The sequence below is a fragment of the Peromyscus leucopus genome, chromosome 6 (assembly GCF_004664715.2).
Source record: "Peromyscus leucopus breed LL Stock chromosome 6, UCI_PerLeu_2.1, whole genome shotgun sequence".
Classification (NCBI taxonomy): Eukaryota; Metazoa; Chordata; class Mammalia; order Rodentia; family Cricetidae; genus Peromyscus; species Peromyscus leucopus.
Window position 1 is genome coordinate 20,230,065 of NC_051068.1, and position 6,001 is coordinate 20,236,065.

The window sequence follows — 6,001 nt, forward strand, 5'->3', positions numbered from 1 at the left end:
GAACACTGTTGGCCCAACAAGACATTGGTTATTATAAGAAAATTTCAATGCCAGACCAGGGATATTTTCTTATTGATGCATTATTAATCAGGGATCCTAGAGTCACTCAAAACAATATAGGCTATTAGCATTGCTATTGGTTGCCCACCATAAGTATATGGTAAGACTTTTGCTGAAGACATCACAGACCAAAGTAACAGAACACAGAGAAACCAGTCTTGGACTGACCAGGATACGCACTCTCTGCTGGATAGCTTTCATGGTGCTGGAAAGTGCTATGTAGGCAGTTAAAGAAGAAAAGTATCAATGGTTTTAGGTATCACTGTACCCTTCATGCTACAATATCAACCTGTCCAACAAGATATGTCCATTGGTGTGATAGTGGCATGACTGTTTATGGAACAACCACTGATCTCTTGATTTGATTTGAGGTCTGCTCCACAGAAGGGAAAAATGCCTGGTTATGTAAATACGCAAATATGTTCAAAACCCATGGATGGGGATGTTAGAGGCCGTAGGGACCTATTGACTTTATTTTTTCTAAATTGTTTTCTAAATACTTATGTTTATGCCCACAGATTGATGCTGCCATAATTTTAGTCAGAGAAATGCCTTATTGCAGGGAGTAGTAGTAAGTTCAGAGACTCATAACCATTCAAGGTGTTGAGAATAAGCAACTGACAAAGGAGGGGGAGAGAGAGAGAGAGAGAGAGAGAGAGAGAGAGAGAGAGAGAAATGAGAGGAAGGGAAGGAGAGATAGGGAGAGATAAAGAGAGACAGAATGAGAAAGGGTGAGAGAGGGCTCCAAATGGGCATTTATATCACCCCCGACTCCATGGCTCTGGGAACATAGCAGATCAGAAGTCAGAGAAAGTTTAAGAGCCAGAGGATGGGGAGGGGTGCTGTGGATGCTGTCCTCTGGACATGACGCGGCTCTGGTATTTTTGAACTCACAGGAGCTGTGTTAATTTACACAAGACCAAGCAAGTTAACAATTACAACATGAATGGAGGAGAGTCTCATGAGGCCCCTTCCCTAGCCAAGGAGCTAACAGCAGTCCACGGCTGTAGGGAGAGAGAATCACTTTTCTTTGGGGGTGGGTGGATGATGGCAGGTTTCCCTTACCCCAGTGCATTGCCTCATACCTGTGCACACATGCACAGCACTAGTTTAGACTTGGTGGTCTATAAATAAGAAAAAGAGGACAGGCAGCTCAGAGTGGGGTGCACTAGAAGGCATAGGGTTGGAGTTGCTGGGAGGTAGTTGGGATTGGTTTTGATCAATTACACTGTATACATGTGCAAAATTTCCAAAAATAAGTAAATAAATGTTCTTCAAAGTTGTACAATTTCATCAGTATCTTCCAAAGCAACATTTCTGATAGCTAAGTAGCCAGGTCCCCTCCATAGAGGAAACACCTTCTTCTCCTCACCTGCTTTTGAGACTTCAGCTCTGACTACTGTTTGCAAGGTCAGCAGCTTTGAGAGGCTCCGTCAAGACAACCTCTACACAGGGTTCTTCCGCCTTCTATACTGGGAGTCCTTACCATTTCCTTGACAGGTTCTGAGCTTGTCATGAGTCAAATTGCGCATGCAATTCTCCTCTGTACAAGGAAAAATATAACATACTCCCTTTCACTGTGGCTGGGAACAGGCCGAGGCAGTTCCCAGGCCAGATAACAAAAGCATAACTGTTTGTTTCAGAATTCAGCTTCATTCAACAGCTATCACCGAGGACTGTGTTTGGAAGCCTGTGGTTAATGTATGGAAGGCTATGGTGGTCCACTCTGAAACTCAGTATGAGAGTCTCTGCTTTCTAGTTTGATTATGGGTTTCAAAGCTTAAGGATGGCCTGCCAGATAGGCAAACACAAACCCATTTTTATTCTCAGTTTCACCAGAAATGACTCTTCACATATGTGGAGGATGGATGTCATGATTTTGTGAGCTATGATGCCATGGCTGTGAGCAGTAACTGTTGGATACCTTGCACCCAGCCCAGAAATCTGCAGCAATCTGGTTTTCCTGGATGCTCTGGATTTCAAGGGCACCACGTTCCTATGTTTGAAATTCTTCTACTATGTATATATTTTCCATGTAATCCAAGCATCCAAGTCTCATACCTAAAGGGTCAATCCCTTACTGTACTCAATTTAAGTAAAATTCCACATCTCCGTCCACACTGGTGCCTGTACCATAGGCACGCACACCCTATTTGGTACTTTCTCACTTGTAGATTATTTCTGCAGACATGGGGACAGTTCCCTGCTTGCTAATGACCCAGACAGGCCATCCTGTTTGATTGTCTCAAGCATTGCATTATTCAATCCCTACCTCTGACTGTGGGATTTATGAAAAAGGAACCCTGCTCCCCTAAAGTAGAATGTCTTCTAAGGAAAATGATGCCAAATTGAAGTAGCTTGGGTCCTCTGCACAGACTTAGAGCCACCTGCCACTGTTTGTGTGTTTGTCCCTCAAAAGGACTTAGAGGACAGATGAAGACCCAGGCCCAGGGGCCTACTTAGAAAGCACCAGGCCAGCCTGACTTCCCACCCTGTCATTGTTACAGTCTTGAGGTATAGATACAGAGGCAGGGATCAGAAGACTCAGTCCTAGGTTCCATTTACATTTTCAGAAGTTCAAGGATGTGCCTGGCAGGTACCCATTCTAACTGTCAATGTTGTTAAAATGCTTTGTGTGAGTCTCAAATTTGCGTCATCAAATCTTCACACAGGAGTTCATGTGGCAACACACAAAATAAAATCACCCCACAGTGATTTATGGGCATTTTTAGGGATCATCAAAGACCTAGACAAAATTCTTGAGATGTATGCAAGCTGCTGGGTAGAATAAAAAACAGAAGACCAAAAAATGTGGGAAATGGGATAGTACATTGGCCAGAGTGCCCATGCCAGGCCAGGGACTTTATCTGATATTGTCCTAGACACTAGACTCCCATTAACTGTCTCTAACTGATAGTCCAGTGGAATGTGAGCAGCTGGAAAATTATCAATGAAAACTCATCTGACTTTCTATAGCAGTTTAGAGACAGGCCTTTGGAAGCCAACGGGGCCTGGAGGCATGCAGCGGGGATGACTCAGTTGCTTAACTTTCTTTCCTTCTCTTCCCTCCCTCCCTCCCTCCCTCCCTCCGTCCCTCCGTCTCTCCCTACCTCCTCCGTCTCTCCCTACCTCCCTTCCTTCTATTCTTTCTTTTCCTTTTTCTCCTTTTTCATAAAGATATGCCCAGGAATAGAAAGGCAGGTCTAGCACAGAATGGAGAGAAGAACCCTTTGATTCCAGTTTCTTCGGGTCTTTGCTTTTCAGTCTACACCCTATGAAGGAGTGAGGTGCTAATTTCCTTTAGTTTTTGCTGAATTGTGCTCATGTTATGTGGAAGAATTCTCATATTTGACCAGGCTTCTATCTGCAGTGACAGAAGTAAATGGAGTCACCTAGTTAGCCTAAAGATCTGAGCTTTCATTATTTTTACTGAAGCATTTCTTTAAAGGCAGCCCACAGACTAACAACTGTAAGAGATACAGGAAAATGGGGATGTATATATGAAGAAGGAACTTCTAAATGAAACACATCTTTAACCTTTAAATCACACTGCAAGTGTGTTTAGCTGGGCTCTATTGTGAAATGTATCACTCATGCTCATGCATAGATGAACAGTCTGCACATGGCTAAGGGACTCATTGGGTGGTGCTACAGCCCATGCACATAATAATAATAATAATAATAATAATAATAATAATAATAATAATAAATTCTCCCAGATCCACTCTGCCTTCCATACCCATCCAACTTTGAGTCTTCTCTTTTTGTTTTAAACCTAAGTCCCATTCGCATTTCCCATACACTCTGAAATGTGTGAGATCCAGTGGAAGACGTTCAGCTTATCAAGCGCCACAACTTTAAAGAACACGGACTCTGTCTCATTCTGTAGCTATCAACTGTCAAGAGCTGCTCTGCTAGTGGTGGTGCTTCATCTCCACCCTTCCCCTTTCATACGTAGATTTTATATGACTCTAGCTTGTGTAAGTCTTACACATGCTGTTGCAACCCCTATGAGTTCATGTGTGCAGCTGCCCTGCTGTGCCTGAGAAACAGTCTTTCCTTATAGTATCCACTAGCTCTAGCTCTTAGCATCTTTTTAAAACCTCTTCTGCAATGATCCCTGAGCCTTGGGAGGAGGGCTGTGATATTAATGTCCCATTTATTGCTGGGCATTCTGCAGTCTTTTATTTTCTGTACCTTGAGCAGTTCTAGGTCTTTTTATGGTCATCTGCTACCAAGAAGCTTTTCTGATGAGGTTTGACAGATGTATAATGATAAGTCATTAGGGGTCAGCTTTATACTATGTCAAGAGTAATAGTAGTTTGCCCCCAAGGCCTATAAAATGTTTGACCACAGGTTCTTGGCTCTGAGAACAGTGACAGGTATGGGTTTCATGTAATGTTTTGAAGTCATAATAACATTTTCTCTTCCCTTTCCTCCTTTGAAACCCTCCTATATAGACTTCTCTGTTCTCTTTCAAACTCCAGAAAAAAGTCAATCAAACATAGTCCCTTTTTAAATTAATTATTGTTACAAGTATATATGTTATTACATGTATTTATTGTATACACACACACACACACACACACACACACATATATATATATATATATACATATGTAAAATATATATTTGTGAGTGTGCTCTCCATGTTCCCACCAACATGACATCATTTGTTATCATCTGCTTGTCTTAGCCTCATGACTAGGTCGAGATGGATTGTATTTTTGTTGCAATTTTGGAAGAGGTCTTCTGAACAGAAGAGTGAATGCTTCTGGCTTCTGAATCATGTGATGAACCCATCCTAGGTTCTGCTGGACATTAAGGCTCCTCCATTCCTCTTCAGATATCAAGTGACTTTTTGGTGCTTGTCTGGGACGTTCTCCAGGTAATCTGGCCTGCCAGTGTTTGTCTAAGTTTTTGTCTAAGAACTAGATCTGCCCGTGGGTCATGGTGTAGGTACAGAGAAGAAAAGTAGGAAAGCTTGCACCTCAGGCCAGTGCAACGAACAGACTGAGACCAACTGGTGTGGTTGCTTTTTATCTGCTTCTTAATATCTCACCTATTTAGGCAAGATATTAAAATATTAAATGTTCCATCCCCAAATGATAAAGATTTTGAGTTGATGAGATTGCCACTTGCCCAAGCCCAGTAGCTTGAATTTGCTTCCCAGGACCCACATGGAAGAAGATAACTGAGTGTACAAAGTTGTTCTCTGGCCTCTACCTGTACACCAAAGCACAATGATACACACCACACACATGCACACAACACACACACACACACACACACACACACACACACACACACACACACAAAGAAGACCAAAGAAATAAAATGAGATTTAGAGGATTTTAACTATTTCCAGGCTAAAACCACACAGTAACACCACTCTTTTGTTAGGAACATCCTTCTGTCATATTGTACCTCTTTCTGTGTACACATGCTTATGTGCAATACATGTGTTCATCTGCATTTGTGTGCATGTGTGTGTGTGGATGTGATATGTGTTCAAGTTCATGATGGGGCCAGAGAACATCTTCAGGTGTGATTTCTCAGGAGCTCTCTGCCTTGTCTTTTGGGATAGAGTCTCTCACTGGCCTGGAGCCCACCAAGCAAGCAAGGTTAGATAGCCAGTGAGCTCCTGTATCTACCTGTCCAATGACATAGTTACAAACATGGACCACTGCTTTTTTGTTTGGGTTCCAGTGCGTCTGACCATGGCCTTCAGCAACTACTTCACCCACTTAGAATCTGCTCAGTCTCTCGTGCTCCATTTATTCACAGAACCATTTCTCCTCTGCTGTCCATATTTCAGGTAACTGATGATAACCACAATGCCTCTCCTGTAAGCCATCTGGGAAATCATTTGGTAGCTAAGGACTCTTCCTCCTTCTGCCAAATTTGGAGAACTATCCTTGGCATACACGAGCGGAAAACT

General features: G+C 42.6%; 1 pseudogene; it reads right to left on the minus strand.

The window, feature by feature from the left end:
• Window positions 1-4,739: 4,739 nt before the first annotated feature.
• LOC114681867 lies at window positions 4,740-5,012 on the minus strand (annotated as a pseudogene).
• Between the last annotated feature and the right edge of the window lie 989 nt (window positions 5,013-6,001).